This window comes from Engystomops pustulosus, chromosome 11 (genome assembly GCF_040894005.1).
Source record: "Engystomops pustulosus chromosome 11, aEngPut4.maternal, whole genome shotgun sequence".
Taxonomy (NCBI): Eukaryota; Metazoa; Chordata; class Amphibia; order Anura; family Leptodactylidae; genus Engystomops; species Engystomops pustulosus.
In genome coordinates, this window is record NC_092421.1 from 39,594,297 (window position 1) to 39,613,190 (window position 18,894).

Here is an 18,894-nt window from a genome sequence, read left to right on the forward strand (position 1 = left end):
AAGCGTACCCCTGCCAGTGCTGGACAAGCTGCCTGCTCGCCTACTCTCCCTCGCTACTTGTCCCGCAGAAGTACGCCCTCTGCCGCTAGCGCTGTCAGAAGGGAAATACTGTTTCAGCTTGTGCACCAGGGCCTGCTGGTATTCATGCATTCTCACACTCCTTTCCTCTCCAGGGATGAGAGTGGAAAGATTTTGCTTGTACCGTGGGTCCAGGAGAGTGAATACCCAGTAATCGGTGCTGGAATAAATTCTTTGAACGCGAGGGTCACGGGATAGGCAGCTTAGCATGAAATCTGCCATATGCGCCAGAGTCCCAACGCGCAAGAATTCACTCCCCTCACTGGCCTGACTGTCCATTTCCTCCTCCTCCAACTCCTCTTTTTCTGCCCATACACGCTGAACAGTGAAGGACTGAACAATGGTCCCCTCTTGTGTCTCGCCAACATTCTCCTCCTCTTCCTCCTCATCCTCCTCCACCTCCACCTCCTCCGATATGCGCTGAGAAACAGACCTAAGGGTGCTTTGGCTATCAACAAGGGAATCTTCTTCCCCCGTCTCTTGTGACGAGCGCAAAGCTTCCGACTTCATGCTGACCAGAGAGTTTTTCAACAGGCCAAGCAGCGGGATGGTGAGGCTGATGATGGCGGCATCACCACTGACCATCTGTGTTGACTCCTCAAAGTTACTCAGCACCTGACAGATATCAGACATCCACGTCCACTCCTCATTGTAGACTTGAGGAAGCTGACTGACCTGACTACCAGTTCTGGTGGAAGTTGACATCTGGCAGTCTACAATCGCTCTGCGCTGCTGGTAAACTCTGGATAACATGGTCAGTGTTGAATTCCACCTCGTGGCCACGTCGCACAACAGTCGGTGAGCGGGCAGTTGGAGGCGGCGCTGCGCTGCCCTGAGAGTGGCAGCATCTGTGCTGGACTTCCTGAAATGCGCACAGATGCGGCGCACCTTCGTGAGCAAATCAGATTGGGGTATGTCTTGAGGAAACGCTGAACTATGAGATTTAACACATGGACCAGGCATGGCACAAGTGTCAGTCTGCCGAGTTGCAGAGCTGCCACCAGGTTATGGCCGTTGTCACACACAACCATGCCTGGCTTCAGGTTCAGCGGTACCAGCCACAGATCAGTCTGCGCCGTGATGCCCTGTAATAACTCTTGGGCGGTGTGCCTTTTATCGCCTAGGCTCAGCAGTTTGAGCACCGCCTGCTGTCGCTTAGCGATGGCACTGCTGCTGTGCCTAGAGCTACCGACTGATGGCGCCATGCCCACGGATGGTAATTCAGAGGAGGAGGTGGAGGAGGGGTGGGAGGAGGAGGAGGCATAGAAGGCCTTTGAGACCTGGACCGAGGTAGGCCCCGCAATCCTCGGCGTCGGGAGTATATGACCAGCCCCAGGGTCAGACTCGGTCCCAGCCTCCACCAAGTTAACCCAATGTGCCGTCAGCGATATATATAGTGGCCCTGCCCGGCAGCACTCGTCCACGTGTCCGTGGTCAGGTGGACCTTTTCAGAAACGGCGTTGGTCAGGGCAAGGAGGATGTTCTCTGACACGTGCTTGTGCAGGGCTGGGACGGCACATCGGGAAAAGTAGTGGCGGCTGGGGACCGAACACCGAGGGGTGGCCGCCGCCATGAGGTTTCGAAAGGCCTCGGTCTCTACCAGCCTATAGGGCAGCATCTCCAGGCTAAACAACTTGGAGATGTGGACGTTGAGGGCTTGGGCGTGTGGGTGGGTTGCGCTATACCTCCTTTTGCGCTCCAGCGTCTGGGGTATGGAGAGCTGAACGCTGGTGGATGCTGTGGAGGATCGTGGAGGCGAAGATGGGGTTTTCGCACGGGAGGTGTTTGGGCCGGGGTCCTGGGCAGGGGGCTGACTAGCAGATGACACAGGGGAAGGAGCAGTGGTGTGCCCGGCCGGAGATGAACGGGCTTGGTGCCATTGAGTGGGGTGTTTAGCATTCAGATGCCTGCGCATATGGTGGTAGTTAAGCTAGTAGTGGTGGAACCCCTGCTGATCCTGGTTTGGCAAAGGTTGCACACCACAGTCCGTCGGTCATCCGGTGTTTCTTTAAAGAACCTCCAGACTTCTGAAAATCTAGCCCTCGCCACGGGAGCTTGACTACAGGCAACATTTGGCGCTGATGCACCAGCTCTGGCCCTGCCTCTCCGTCTGGCCCCACCACTACCTCTTCCAACCAGTTCTGCTATAGGACTCGCCTCCGTCTCAGAAGCACTGTGTTCACCCGGCCTATCAACCCAGCTTGGGTCTGTCACCTCATCATCCTCCGATCCCTCAGTCTGCTCCCCCCTCGGACTTCCTGCCCTGACAACAACTTCACCACTGTCTGACTGTGTCTCCTCATCGTCCGACACCTCTTTACACACTTCTTCCACTACGTGAATAATGTCATCATCACCCACAGACTGCGACTGGTGGAAAACCTGGGCATCGGAAAATAGCTCAGCAGCAGGACAAGTGGTTTGTGACTGTGGGAAGGGTCCAGAAAACAGTTCCTCAGAGTATGCCGGTTCAAATGCCAAATTTTGGTGGGAGGGGGCAGACTGGGGGGAAGGAGGCTGAGGTGGAGGAGCCGGAGGAGTGCCGATTTCGGTGACATGGGTGGACTGCGTGGAAGACTGACTGGTGGACAAATGGCTAGAAGCATTGTCTGCAATCCACGACATCACCTCTTTGCACTGTTCTGGCCTCAACAGTGCTCTACCACGAGTCCCAGTAACTTGAGACATGATGAACCTAGGGAGTGTACCTCTGCGGCGTTCCCCTGCTCCCCCATCAGCAGGTGGTGTCTCACCCCGCCCAGGACCACGGCCTCTGACCCCTTCAGTAGTTGGACGCCCACGTCCACGCCCTCGTCCTCTACCCCTTGCCCTCGGGTTAAACATTTTCCAAATTAAAGTGTAAACTTGAAAAAAAATTTTTTGTGTGTTTATTTTTTTTTAGTTTTTTATTTTTTTTAACAAAACGATGCTATCCTATTGCTTTGGCTAGTTTCTAACCTACACTGACAGCACACAACTGGATTTTGTGCTTTGCAAGAGGAGTTTGAGCTATAAAATGAAATACAGCTAAAAAAAAAAAAAATCTGCAGACTCTGCCTAATTCTACTCAAACCCCTAATAAATTGTCCCACTTCGGTGTTGGAGGTGGATATGCGTGTCACTAAGAGCTAAACACAACGGTCGCAGGTCTCCCAGCAAATTCCTCACAGTATGGTACTAGCTGCACTACTAGTGCCAGCAAGGCCAGCCACAAGCAAACAAAAAAAAGGAAAATATAACGCTATTGTAGGCCTAAGTAAGCCGTTGGGGTTCTCCTATGGCTATTTTGTAGCCTACAATGAGAGCACACTGCTTTGCAAGATGAGTTTGAGCTATAAAATGAAATACAGCTAAAAAAAAAAAAAATCAGCAGACTCTGCCTAATTCTTCTCAAACCCCTAATAAATTGTCCCACTTCGGTGTTGGAGGTGGATATGCGTGTCACTAAGAGCTAAACACAACGGTCGCAGGTCTCCCAGCAAATTCCTCACAGTATGGTACTAGCTGCACCACTAGTGCCAGCAAGGCCAGCCACAAGCAAACAAAAAAAAGGAAAATATAACGCTATTGTAGGCCTAAGTAAGCCGTTGGGGTTCTCCTATGGCTATTTTGTAGCCTACAATGAGAGCACACTGCTTTGCAAGAGGAGTTTGAGCTATAAAATGAAATACAGCTAAAAAAAAAAAAAATCAGCAGACTCTGCCTAATTCTACTCAAACCCCTAATAAATTGTCCCACTTTGGTGTTTGAGGTGGATATGTGTGTCACTAAAAGCTAAACACAACGGTAGCAAGTCCCCCTGCAAATTCCTCACAATATGGTACTAGCTGCACTACTAGTGCCAGCAAGCCCAGCCACAAGCAAATAAAAAAAAAAAAGTATAACGTTATTGTAGCCCTAAGAAGGGCTGTTGGGTTCTTGTAGAATCACTCCTGCCTAACACTATTCTAATAGAACACCCTAACGCTTTCCCTGACCAGCAGCAGCTCTCTCCCTAGCGGCATCAAGACACAGAATGATCCGAGCAGCGCAGGCAGGGGCTAGTCTATTCCAGGGTCACCTGATCTGGCCAGCAAACCACTGCTATCGACATGTACCACGTCATGCTGGGTGAGGTGCAGAGTCTCTTGGCTTGTGATTGGCTCTGTTTCTGGCCGCCAAAAAGCAAAACGGCGGGAGATGCCATTTTCTCGAGCGGGCGAAGTATTCGTCCGAGCAACGAGCAGTTTCGAGTACGCTAATGCTCGAACGAGCATCAAGCTCGGACGAGTATGTTCGCTCATCTCTACTTCCGACCTTTGACATAGTATTACTGCATTGCGGGAGATGTGTTCCCGCATTATGCATTAATACTAGTCATGCTTCTGGCGCCAGCTCTGTTAAGACGCCGGCCCCAGAAGCTGCGGGTGTCCGCAGTATATTAATGTGAATCCCCCCCATTCCCCCGTGTCGCTTACCGGGGGGTCCATGGCTCCGATCGCAGCCCTGGGATCTGCCAGTGTAGAAGTAAAGAGCCTGTAAAAGTAAAGAAAAAAAGTTAACAACACTAATTAAACACACTTTTAAATAAAAAGAATTAATTAAAGTTAAAGTCCCCTAAACACAAACATTCCCTATACACATCTAATAAAGTAAAAAAAAAACTTAAAAACACCAAAACCCCCCACATATTTGGTATCACCGCATCCATAACAATCTGTACCATAAGTCAAAAACATTATTGGACCTGTACAGTGAACGCTGTAAAAACAAAACCTTGCCAAGATGTACATTTTTCAAAAATTACCTGTACAAAAATGTTCCAAAAGTAATAAAAAAAAATGATGTGCGCCAAAATGGTACCACTGAAAAAGAAAACTCAACACGTAAAAAAATAAGCCCTAAACCAGCTCTGTCAACCAAAAAATATTAAAGTTATAACTCCAAAAAGATGGCAATGCAAAAACAAGTGAGATTTTCTGTAAAAATATATAAAAAACTATATAATTGAGGTATCACTGTAATCGTAGTGATCTAAAGAATAAAGATAATATAATATTTTTAGTGTACGGTGTACGGCCCCAAAAGATACAAAAAAAAGAAATAAATAAAATTGACAATTTTCTTTTCCTCCATACATTAAAGAGTTAATAAACTCTCATCAAAAAGCTACAGACCCACTAAAATTTAGTATTTGTAAAGTGCATCTCATGTCACAAAAAATAAGCCCTTAATAATAAGCCCCAAAACGTCACAAAAAACTAAGCCCTTAATAATAAGTCCCAAAATGCAAAAAAATTAAGATTAAATTAAGCCATTATAAAGTCACAATGAATAATCTGCTCTGAACGGCACGGCTTCCCTTCGATGCCCTGGTTTGTGCCCATACAGAAGGTGGGAGAGATTGGGTATCAAACTTTGTGGAGCGTTTTGGTATTTTATCCACTAAGAATTTGTACATTTTATGAAAAACACATTCATTTAGCCAAAAAAAATATAATTTTGAAATTCGATTTTGTTTTAACCCCTGTAAAACAATTAAAGGGTTAACAAACTTCATAAAAGTTGTTTTAGGTACGTTGAGGGGCGTAGTTTCTATAATGGGGTAATTTATGGGGTTTTACTTTTATTTAGGCCTCTCAAAGTGACTTGAAACCTCAGCAGGTCCCTCAATAGCAGGATTTAGCTTTTTTTATGAAAATGTGAAAAATTGCACCTGATGTTCAAAGCCCCATAACATCCTACAAAAATGAGAATATTTCCAAATTTTCACCAAATATCTGATTTTCTCATAAATAAATGCAAAAGATACCACCAAATTTGTTTAACAATCATGAAGTACAATATGTCACGAGAAAACAATTTCAAAATCACTTTAATATGTTAAAGCATTCCAAAGTTATAACCATTTATAGTGACACAGGGCAGATTTGAAAAATGGTCCGTGTCAGGAAGGTGAAAAGTGGCTTCGGCGTTAAGGGGTTAAAAAGGGTATATATTCTTTTTATTTTAACAATAACTTTTCAAAATTTTGTAGATCTTTCTGGGAAGACTGCAAATTAATTTTTAATAGATAATTTTAGTGTTCCAAAGTTAGCAAAAAACCTTAAAGCCACAGCATCTTTTCTGTAGCTCATAAGGTTTAACCTGTTCATCTGCTCTCCTTGACCTTACTTTAATTTTCTTTCAATATAAAACACAGTTGCCACTAAAAACTAGTGTACTTTTCATTTACTAGTTTATTAATGATTACTTAATATTACTGAACATCTGCCGATGAAGTGCACTGCATATCCCCAGTATCGAGAGAACGAGAAAAGGAAATTAAATATATAAATCCCACCAATGTCTACAAACGTTATGCTAATTTACTAAAAAGAACTGTAGGCACCATAAAATCATAGAAAAACTAAACCTATAGAATTAATCCATGTATCAAATTCATAACAACATATTTTTTTTACAATAAACAAGGGCCCTTGTAAAAATATGTTACATAAAAGACCCTAAGCTGCTCTGAGCGCATGTAAAACATTTGCTGTAGCTCCATAATATTAATCCAACTTTATATTTATAAGTTATTCTGCAGGGGGCCCACACTTTTTATATTTTTTTCAGCCTATGTTCTTGTACTCTTAATTTTTTTTTTTTAGTGGATTTATTTTTCTCTCTATAATCTTGTAAAGCCACATCACTTTGTTCTTGTTTTATTAACTTAAATGCCTTAGTTAATTATGTTAATGATTGCATAAAGCAAAGGGTATGTGTAAATATGACGTATACATGTAGAAGTGGTCATGAAGGGGTTATTTATCCTCATACATGTACATTAACCTTGTACATTATTGGTTGGCATGAGTCAATGCTTTATTTTACCACAGTCAATGTTACTACCCATATCAATGTGTCTAAACTGTGACCTTGGACAGGATTTTCTTGCACTGTAGAGGGTTCTGCCAGAGGAGTTTACCTGGAACGTTCCCGGTGGGCTGCAGATCTAAAACAGCAAATGGGGCTGCTTTCATTACATGCTGTGGAGTGCGGTGGTGAGGCTGGGTAGTTCAAGACAACTTCCATCTCTCTCTCTTTACAGGCTTACTAGACTGCCATCACTCGCTTATGTGCGGCAACATTTGCTTTGGCTTATCTATCTTTATGGCTATTGATTTTTGACTGCGCCTACTTATGATGGCCGCACCCATCGTAAAATTGGACCCACAGCATGCAGTCACGTTTAGATTATTTTTGTTCAGGAACACTTTTACTTCCCTGTCTGTCCCTGTGTCATGGAATTCTGATCTGGATACTGGTCTTCACTATTAATGTACTTGTCAGGTTTATTTGACATTTCCTCTTAACATCAAGAACCCAGTAAGGAGTTGATCCAAATTTGGAAGCATTGCTCATCTCTACGGATTAAAAAGAACATCAGGACAAAATTAAAATTTGCCAATGAGCACCAAGGTAAATACAATGGGGGAGATGTATTGAGTCAAATTTTTGGTGTAACAGGCGCCAGAAAATGTTTTCCGCCACATTTATGCTTTTACACCTGCTCTATACACTTTCCCAACTTGTCCAACTAAGGTGGCGTGACCTGTGGGAGGGGGGGGGGGGGGCTGAAAAGGTGCTTGGTCAGGCAGAAAATAGCCTGTGTGCCAAATATTTAGAGACTTTGTGCCGTTGTGGCTCACAGTTTACGTTACAATCATTTTTATTGGAGTTTTTTACAAAAACATTTAAACATTTTACAAACACAACATATGCAGAAAATAGCAATAGGCATGACACTTATAGCCACATTGGTCGTCTAGAATTAGTTTAACATATACTCCTTTAGTTTGCATAATAGTCTGATTACATCTCTTATCATTGGGATAACATAATAGTTACATGCACAATCAATAACCGTAACTATCTAACTATATAACATTAAACAAACTAACGGGTCTTGCATGTTTCTTTGTAAGCGTAATGATTAGAGATGAGCGAACATACTCGTCCGAGCTTGATGCTCGTTCGAGCATTAGCGTACTCGAAACTGCTCGTTGCTCGGACGAATACTTCGCCCGCTCGAGAAAATGGCAGCTCCCGCCATTTTGCTTTTTGGCGGCCAGAAACAGAGCCAATCACAAGCCAGGAGACTCTGCACTCCACCCAGCATGACGTAGTACCCTTACACGTCGATAGCAGTGGTTGGCTGGCCAGATCAGGTGACCCTGGGATAGACTAGCCGCTGCCCGCGCTGCTCGGATCATTCTGTGTCTGGATGCCGCTAGGGAGAGAGCTGCTGCTGGTCAGGGAAAGCGTTAGGCTGTTCTATTAGAATAGTGTTAGGCAGGAGTGATTCTCCAAGAACCCAACAGCCCTTCTTAGGGCTACAATAACGTTCTACTTTTTTTTTTTTTATTTGCATCTAGTACCATTTTGTGAGGAATTAGCAGGGGGACTTGCTACCGTTGTGTTTAGCTCTTAGTGGCACACATATCCACCTCAAACACCAAAGTGGGAAAATTTAGTAGGGGTTGGATTTCAATTAGGCACAGTCTGCCATTTTTCCTTTTTTATTTTACGTTTATTTTGTTTAATAACTCAGTGTCATCTCATCTGGCATAGTAGTGTGCTTTCATACTTGGCTAGAAAATAGCCATAGGAGAATCCAAACGTCTTACTTACGCCTACAGTAGCGTTATATATTTGATTTCTGGTTGATCTGCTGGTGGCTGTACTTGCTGCAGTGCATCTACTAGCCAATTGTGAGCAATTTGTAGTGAGACTTGCGACCGCTGTGTTTTGCGCTTAGTGACGCACATATCCATTGCAAAGACCGAAGTGGGAAAATTTAGTAGGGGTTGGATTTCAATTAGGCACAGTCTGCCATTTGTCCTTTTTTATTTTACGTTTATTTTGTTTAATAACTCAGCATCATCTCATCTGGCATAGTAGTGTGCTTTCATACTTGGCTAGAAAATAGCCATAGGAGAATCCAAACGGCTTACTTACGCCTACAGTAGCGTTATATATTTGATTTCTGGTTGATCTGCTGGTGGCTGTACTTGCTGCAGTGCATCTACTAGCCAATTGTGAGCAATTTGTAGTGAGACTTGCGACCGCTGTGTTTTGCGCTTAGTGACGCACATATCCATTGCAAAGACCGAAGTGGGAAAATTTAGTAGGGGTTGGATTTCAATTAGGCACAGTCTGCCATTTGTCCTTTTTTATTTTACGTTTATTTTGTTTAATAACTCAGCGTCATCTCATCTGGCATAGTAGTGTGCTTTCATACTTGGCTAGAAAATAGCCATAGGAAAATCCAAACGGCTTACTTACGCCTACAGTAGCGTTATATATTTGATTTCTGGTTGATCTGCTGGTGGCTGTACTTGCTGCAGTGCATCTACTAGCCAATTGTGAGCAATTTGTAGTGAGACTTGCGACCGCTGTGTTTTGCGCTTAGTGACGCACATATCCATTGCAAAGACCGAAGTGGGAAAATTTAGTAGGGGTTGGATTTCAATTAGGCACAGTCTGCCATTTGTCCTTTTTTATTTTACGTTTATTTTGTTTAATAACTCAGCGTCATCTCATCTGGCATAGTAGTGTGCTTTCATACTTGGCTAGAAAATAGCCATAGGAGAATCCAAACGGCTTACTTACGCCTACAGTAGCGTTATATATTTGATTTCTGGTTGATCTGCTGGTGGCTGTACTTGCTGCAGTGCATCTACTAGCCAATTGTGAGCAATTTGTAGTGAGACTTGCGACCGCTGTGTTTTGCGCTTAGTGACGCACATATCCATTGCAAAGACCGAAGTGGGAAAATTTAGTAGGGGTTGGATTTCAATTAGGCACAGTCTGCCATTTGTCCTTTTTTATTTTACGTTTATTTTGTTTAATAACTCAGTGTCATCTCATCTGGCATAGTAGTGTGCTTTCATACTTGGCTAGAAAATAGCCATAGCAATAGGATAGCATCGTTTGTTTTTAAAAACTCAAAAACACAAAAAAAAAAAAAAAAACACAAAAAAAAGTAAAAAAAAAATTAAAGCTATAACTCTCATTTTAAAAATGTTTAACCCGAGGGCTAGGGGTAGAGGACGAGGGCGGGGACGTGGGCGTCCAACTACTGCAGGGGTCAGAGGCCGTGGTCCTGGCCGGGGTGAGACACCACCTGCTTATGAGGGAGCAGGGGAACGCCGCAGAGCTACACTCCCTAGGTTCATGTCTGAAGTTACTGGGACTCGTGGTAGAGCACTGTTGAGGCCAGAACAGTGCGAACAGGTGATGTCGTGGATTGCCGACAATGCTTCGAGCAATTTGTCCACCAGTCAGTCTTCCACGCAGTCCACCCATGTCACCGAAATCGCCACTCCTCCAGCTCCTGCACCTCAGCCTCCTCCCCCCCAGTCTGCCCCCTCCCAGGAAAATTTGGCATTTGAACCGGCATACTCTGAGGAACTGTTTTCTGGACCCTTCCCACAGTCACAAACCACTTGTCCGGTTGCTGCTGAGCAATTTTCCGATGCCCAGGTTTTCCACCAGTCACAGTCTGTGGGTGATGATGACCTTCTTGACGTAGTGGAAGTGTGTAAAGAGGTGTCCGACGATGAGGAGACACGGTTGTCAGACAGTGGGGAAGTTGTTGTCAGGGCAGGAAGTCCGAGGGGGGGAGCAGACTGAGGGATCAGAGGATGATGAGGTGACAGACCCAAGCTGGGTTGAGAGGCCGGGTGAACACAGTGCTTCTGAGACGGAGGAGAGTCCTCGACCAGAACAGGTTGGAAGAGGCAGTGGTGGGGCCAGACGGAGAGGCAGGGCCAGAGCTGGTGCATCAGCGCCAAATGTGTCAACTAGTGAAGCTCCCGTGGCGAGGGCTCTTGTGGCGAGGGCTAGATCTTCAGAAGTCTGGAGGTTCTTTAAGGAAACACCGGATGACCGACGGACTGTGGTGTGCAACATTTGCCAAACCAGGCTCAGCAGGGGTTCCACCACTACTAGCTTAACTACCAACAGTATGCGCAGGCATATGAATGCTAAACACCCCACTCAGTGGCAACAAGCCCGTTCACCTCCGGCCGTGCACACCACTGCTCCTTCCCCTGTGTCAGCTGATAGTCAGCCCCCTGCCCAGGACCCTGCCACAAAAACCCCATCGTCGCCTCCACGATCCTCCACAGCATCCACCAGCGTTCAGCTCTCCATACCCCAGACGCTGGAGCGGAAACGCAAATATAGTGCAACCCACCCGCACGCCCAAGCCCTTAATGTGCACATCTCCAGATTGCTTAGCCTGGAGATGCTGCCCTATAGGCTAGTAGAGACCGAGGCCTTTCGCAACCTCATGGCGGCGGCCGCCCCTCGGTATTCGGTCCCCAGCCGCCACTACTTTTCCCGATGTGCCGTCCCAGCCCTGCACCAGCACGTGTCAGACAACATCATCCGTGCCCTGACCAACGCCGTTTCTGACAAGGTCCACCTGACCACGGACACGTGGACGAGTGCTGCCGGGCAGGGCCACTATATATCGCTGACGGCACATTGGGTTAACTTGGTGGAGGCTGGGAGCGAGTCTGACCCTGCGGCTGGTCATATACTGCCGACGCCGAGGATTGCGGGGCCTACCTCGGTCCAGGTGTTTCAGGCCTACTATGCCTCCTCCTCCTCCCACCCCTCCTCCACCTCCTCCTCCGAACTACCATCCGTGGGCACGGCGCCATCAGTCGGTAGCTCTAGGCACAGCAGCAGTGCCGTCGCTAAGCGACAGCAGGCGGTGCTCAAACTGCTGAGCCTAGGCGATAAAAGGCACACCGCCCAAGAGCTATTACAGGGCATCACGGCGCAGACTGATCTGTGGCTGGCACCGCTGAACCTGAAGCCAGGCATGGTTGTGTGTGACAACGGCCGTAACCTGGTGGCGGCTCTGCAACTCGGCAGACTGACACATGTGCCATGCCTGGCCCATGTGTTAAATCTGATAGTTCAGCGTTTCCTCAAGACATACCCCAATCTGTCTGATTTGCTCACGAAGGTGCGCCGCATCTGTGCGCATTTCAGGAAGTCCAGCACAGATGCTGCCACTCTCAGGGCAGCGCAGCGCCGCCTCCAACTGCCCGCTCACCGACTGTTGTGCGACGTGCCCACGAGGTGGAATTCAACACTGACCATGTTATCCAGAGTTTACCAGCAGCGCCGAGCGATTGTAGACTGCCAGATGTCAACTTCCACCAGAACTGGTAGTCAGGTCAGTCAGCTTCCTCAAGTCTACAATGAGGAGTGGACGTGGATGTCTGATATCTGTCAGGTGCTGAGTAACTTTGAGGAGTCAACACAGATGGTCAGTGGCGATGCCGCCATCATCAGCCTCACCATCCCGCTGCTTGGCCTGTTGAAAAACTCTCTGATCAGCATGAAGTCGGAAGCTTTGCGCTCGTCACAAGAGACGGGGGAAGAAGATTCCCTTGTTGATAGCCAAAGCACCCTCAGGTCTGTTTCTCAGCGCATATCGGAGGAGGTGGAGGTGGAGGAGGATGAGGAGGAAGAGGAGGAGAATGTTGGCGAGACACAAGAGGGGACCATTGTTGAGTCCTTCACTGTTCAGCGTGTATGGGCAGAAGAAGAGGAGTTGGAGGAGTTGGAGGAGGAGGAAATGGACAGTCAGGCCAGTGAGGGGAGTGAATTCTTACGCGTTGGTACTCTGGCGCATATGGCAGATTTCATGCTAGGCTGCCTATCCCGTGACCCTCGCGTTCAAAGAATTTATTCCAGCACCGATTACTGGGTGTTCACTCTCCTGGACCCACGGTACAAGCAAAATCTTTCCACTCTCATCCCTGCAGAGGAAAGGAGTGTGAGAATGCATGAATACCAGCAGGCCCTGGTGCACAAGCTGAAACAGTATTTCCCTTCGTAGTGCGTAGTTCTGCGGGACAAGTAGCGAGGGAGAGTAGGCGAGCAGGCAGCTTGTCCAGCACTGGCAAGGGTACGCTTTACAAGGCTTTTGCCAGCTTTATGTCACCCCAGCAAGACACTGTCACCTGTCCCCAGTCTCGGCAGAGTAGGGCTGATCTTTACAGAAAGATGGTGAGGGAGTACGTAGCTGACCATACCATCGTCCTAAATGATCACACAGCTCCCTACAACTACTGGGTTTTAAAGCTGGACATGTGGCACGAACTGGCGCTGTACGCCTTGGAGGTTCTTGCCTGCCCTGCCGCTAGCGTGTTGTCCGAGCGGGTTTTCAGTGCAGCTGGTGGCATCATCACCGATAAGCGTACACGCCTGTCGACTGACAGCGCTGACAGGCTGACGCTTATTAAGATGAATAAAGCCTGGATTTCTCATAATTTCCAATCTCCACCAGGTGAAGGAAGCTCAACCTGAATAATTGATCCACTCCTCCTCCTCCTCATTTTCCTCCTTCTCCTCCTCTTTGTACAGTAAAGCAGAGGAAACTGGCTATTTTTTGACAGGGCCCACTGGCTCTAGCTATAGTACTTTATGCATTTAATTTTTCTGGAGGGCCACCTACCCGGTCCTCTGTTTTAAACAATTTTTGGGAGTGCCACATACAGGCACTCAATCTATTCAATTTTTCTGGAGGGCCACCTACCCGGTCCTCTGTTTTAAACAATTTTTGGGAGTGCCACATACAGGCACTCAATCTATTCAATTTTTCTGGAGGGCCACCTACCTGCTCCTCTGGTTTGAAAATTTTTTTGGACTGCCACATACAGGCACTCAATCTATTCCATTTTACTGGAGGGCCACCTACCTGCTCCTCTGGTTTGAAAAATTTTTGGGACTGCCACATACAGGCACTATCCAAATTAAATTGTCTCCATAGCAGCCTCCACACGTTGTCTCCATTGCTACCTCCAAAAGTCGTCCATATAGCTGCCTCCATACATCGTCCCTTTATCAAACGAGGTGTGTCAGGCAGAAATTTGGGTTGTTTTCATGGATTCCACATCAAAGTTGTTAACTTTGTCGCCACCCTGCTGTGTTATCCACAAAATATACTGGCAAACTTTTATCATTTACCAATATTATTTTAGCGCTTCTTGCGCATCTGTTTACATTCCCCTCACCCGGCATATCCTAAACTTATAAGAACGCTACTACACTTGATCTTATACAAAAGGTTCTTAGAAGTGCTGTTTGGGGAGTAGCCTTGAGACAGGGGCTTGGATTGGCGAAAGCTCGCCTGGCAGCGGAGCGCCAGCTCCATGCGCATCAGCCGCTTCTTGCGCATCTGTTTACATTCCCCTCACCCGCCATATCCCAAACTTATAAGAACGCTACTACACTTAACTTGGTGCAGGCTGGGACAGAGTCTGACCCTGGGGCTGGTCATATACTGCCGACGCAGAGAATTGCGGGGCCTACCTCGGTCCAGGTCTCAAAGGCCTACTATACCTCCTCCCAACCCTCCTCCACCTCCTCCTCCTCCGAATTACCATCCGTGGGCATGGCGCCATCAGTCGGTAGCTCTAGGCACAGCAGCAGTGCCGTCGCTAAGCGACAGCAGGCGGTGCTCAAACTGCTGAGCCTAGGCGATAAAAGGCACACCGCCCAAGAGCTATTACAGGGCATTCCACATCAAACTTGTTAACTTTGTCGCCACCCTGCTGTGTAATCCACAAAATATACTTGCAAACTTTTATCATTAACCGATATTTTTTCATCGCTTCTTGCGCATCTGTTTACATTCCCCTCACCCGGCATATCCTAAACTTATAAGAACGCTACTACACTTGATCTTATACAAAAGGTTCTTTTAAGTGCTGTTTGGGGAGTAGCCTAGAGACAGGGGCTTGGATTGGCGAAAGCTCGCCTGGCAGCGGAGCGCCAGCTCCATGCCAAGATCCAACTAACATAGTTTTAACTGCAGCACCTTTAATCTACTACTAGTTCACTGCCTCCATACATGGTCCCCTTATCAAACGAGCTGTGTCAGGCAGAATTTTGGGTTGTTTTCATGGCTTCCATGTTAACTTTGTCGCCACCCTGCTGTGTAATCCACAAAATATACTGGCAAACTTTTATCATGTACCGATATTATTTGAGCGCTTCTTGCTCACCTCCTTTGGTTCCTCTCTGCCACCCATTGGTTTGAAGCCTGAGTCCATTTAGGGTATGTCGCCATGCCACTCTCTAGCCTGCTGCCGCTGCCTCTGCATGCCGTCCCCTATAGTGTCAGGGTCAATTATTGCATGTTTTAGATGCTATCTAGCTTCATTCTGTCACTCTGTCATGGCCATGCTGTTGCCCATAATTTTGGCATAATGGTGCGATTATGCAGCCTCAGAGGCATCCATGCATGCTGCCCCTGCTGTTTCCTGTCCATTTCCGTGGTGTTTCCATCCTTTTCTGAGGTTCCCAGGTGTTTGGCCAAGCTTCCCTGTGCAGAGCCTTGGTCCCCTTGAAAAATGCTCGAGTCTCCCATTGACTTCAATGGGGTTCGTTATTCGAGACGAGCACTCGAGCATCGGGAAAAGTTCGTCTCGAATAACGAGTACCCGAGCATTTTAGTGCTCGCTCATCTCTAGTAATGATGTAGCTTCCTACAAGGAACAGGCTGTTATGCCCAAGTAACCTCACCAACCCGATGTATCATTCTCTCAATGTTTCATTGTGTGCATAGGGGAAGACTAGACCAGGGAGCCCATACTTGATGGACTGGTTGGGATTTGGGCCATCCATATGCCAAAATTTGTGGCTCACAGTCCAGAACTACTCTGTGAAAGTAGAAAGAAGAAACTTTGCTCTGGCGGAGCTTGCACCACATTGTTACATCTCTAAATAATTATTTGAACATTGTTCCAAAAAGGATTTATTTAGGAAAACCAAGAACAGCAATGTTTTGTGCAGGCAGTCCCCTACTTACAGAACACCAACTTACAGATGACAGCTACTTACAGACGGACCTCTCTCGATGCTTTACTTTAGTCTCAGGCTACAATGATCAGCTGTAAGGTGTCGAATGAAGTTTTATTGTACATCCTTGTTCCTATTACAGCAAATTCGGAAAATCCAATTATCACTGGGACAAAAAATTATTTTGTCTGTAGTTACTTTTATAAAATATACAGTTCCGACTTGCATACAAATTCAAGTTAAGAACAGACCTAAAGAACCTATCGAAAGTAACCCGGGAACTGCCTGTACATGTTGTATTAGTTGCTTTTAAATATGCAGTAGAAATGTGGTATGAAGTTTCCTTGTTCAAGGTTGTGCCAAAGAATTGCGCCATAAAATGAGTCAGAAAATTAGATGCTCTGAAAAAGTCTTGGATTCAAAGACTGGGCCACATTTTGTGGCCAAAAAAAGAAAAAAATTGTGAGTGTTGAAAAACCAACAATATTAAGGCACCGAGGCTTCATAAATAAGGCACAACAGGCACATCAAGGGAAAGAAAAAAAAAAAAAGTTTTCTGTTTGAAAGTCAATAATTAATACCCCCCTATGTGTCACTTCTTAATAGTTTCTATATAATTTTATATTTCATTGTGTCTGATGATAAGGATGATTTAGAATATTACTCACCAAAGAAAGGAGGGAGTATCACATTCTTGATAAATCAGATGTGAAAGACAAACACAAAAGTCACCACCCAGCTTTTAAAATAAGGCGTATTATGGAATGCAAGTAAATAACACTGCCAAAAAAAAAAAATAATACAATAAAGGGAGAACACAAATAATACATAATAAATCTAAAGGAATGAAATATTTTCATTAAATACTTTGTTTATTAACTAATGGAGGTCTTGATATGGAGTCACCCACAAAATTAAAGTGGGAAAATACACCACAGACTTATCCAACTTTAATGTAATGTCCTTAAGACCAGTAAAAATGAGGCTCAGTATTGGGTGTGGCCTGCACATGCCTATATGACCTCCCTACAACGCCTTGGCATGCTCCTGATGAGTTTGTGAATGGTCTCTTGAGGGATCTCCTCCCAGACCTGGACTGAAGCATCCACTAACTCCTGGAAGTTTGTGGTGCAATGTGACATTAATGGATGGAGTGAAACATGATGTTCCAGATGTGCTCAATTGGATTCAGGTCTGGGGAACAAGCGGGCCAGTCCATAGATTCAATGCCTTCAACTTGCAGAAACTGTTGACACACTCCAGCCACACAAGGTCTAGCATGTACTTCATTAGGAAAAACCCAGAGCCAACCGCACTAGCACATGGTCTTACAAGGGGTCTGAGAAGATCATCTTGCTACCTAATGGCAGTCAGGCTACCTCTGGCAAGCACATGGAGGGCTGTGCAGTCCTCCAAAGAAATGCCACCCAACATCACTGACCGACTGCCGAACCAGTCATGCTGAAGGATGTTGCAGGCAGCAGATTGCTCTCCAAGGCGTCTCCAGACTCTATTACGTCTGTCACATGTTTTCAGTGTGAACTCAGAGTACAGGGCACCAGTGGCGGATTTGCCAATCATGGTGTTCACTGGCAAATGCCAAGCGTCCTGCACGGTGTCGGTCTGTGAGCACAACCCCCCTTTTGTTAACATTGGACCCTCATGGAGTCGGTTTATGACTGTTTTTGCAGACACATGCACATTTCTGGCCTGCTGGAGGTCATTTTGGAGGGCTCTGGCAGTCCTCCTCCTGTTCCTCGTTGCACCAAGGTGGAGGTAGCGGTGCTCTTGCTGGGTTGTTGCCCTCCTATGGCCCCCTCCATAATCTCATGCTGTACTATCCTGTCTCCTGCATCTTCCTGCCTCTGAAAGCTATGCTAACAGACACAAAAATAGTTCTTGCCACAGCTTGCATCGATGTACAATTCTGGATAAGCTGCACTACCTGAGCCACTTATGTGGGTTGTAGAGTTTGTCTCATGCTACCATAAGTGTGAAAGCACCACCAACATTCAACATTGACCAATCAGCCAGAAAGCATTTATACTGAGAAGTGGTCTGTGGTTCCCACCTGCAGAACCACTAATTTTTTGAGTTTGTCTTACTAATTGCCTGTGAAATTGATTGTCAATCACTATTGCTTCCTAAGCGGACAGTTTCACAGAAGTTTAATTTACTTGGAGTTATATTGTGTTGTTTAAGTGTTCCCTTTATTTTCTGAGCAGTGTATTACCCAACGACCAGGGTCTGTGAAAATACTGGTCATGATGTTTCTTAAATAGTTTCATTTCCTAGATAATTGAAAAAGGTAAAATTGGCGTTGGTCAAAAGCTTTAAAGAGAACTTGTAAGCAGATATTGACTTAAAAAACCTCTACCATTATGTTATCAAGTAGCTGAATACCTTCTCGATCAGGTTTCTATCATGAACCAGTGTGGTGGCAGAATCCAAAAAATGTAAAGTATAAAATCAAGGAGGCAGATATTTTAACACTGAAGTCAAGCTCTCTCTTCCTCAGAAAGCAGCCTTCATTGTAATTGATGGTCCTGCTCTCGGAGAAATCATTTACCAGATCTCCAGAAGTCCTGCGCATGATGTCAATCACAGGGTGGAAGGCGTTCTGAGGCAGGGAGAGCTTGACATCTATGTTAAACTTTCTGCCTGCTTGACTTAATAAAAACAAGTTACATCTAACGTCATAGTTGATTTTGTGGATGATGGATCCATTCAGGGCCATGAAAGAAACATCCATGGAAGGTGTAAAGCTGCTATCAGACCAATTTCTGATGACAGATTCCCTTTAAGAAGGGGGTCAAGAATTGTACAGGCAAATGTTCACACCCAAACTATCATTAAGCATCAAGAGTAGGATACTTTTTGAACAGGTGGGGGCCAATCAGATTAACCATGAGTATTCGAAAGATGAGATCAGGACTTCTAGGTCTCAGATGACTGCATTCT

General features: G+C 45.9%; 1 long non-coding RNA gene across 1 annotated transcript in view; it reads right to left on the minus strand.

Moving 5' to 3' along the window:
• The window catches only part of LOC140105820 (uncharacterized), a 572,683-nt gene that overhangs the window by 78,684 nt on the left and 475,105 nt on the right, over nucleotides 1-18,894 (minus strand). Inside the window, exon 3 of the long non-coding RNA XR_011850643.1 lies at nucleotides 4,536-4,593. This is a non-coding gene — a long non-coding RNA (uncharacterized lncRNA). The remainder of the gene's footprint in view (nucleotides 1-4,535; nucleotides 4,594-18,894) is intronic.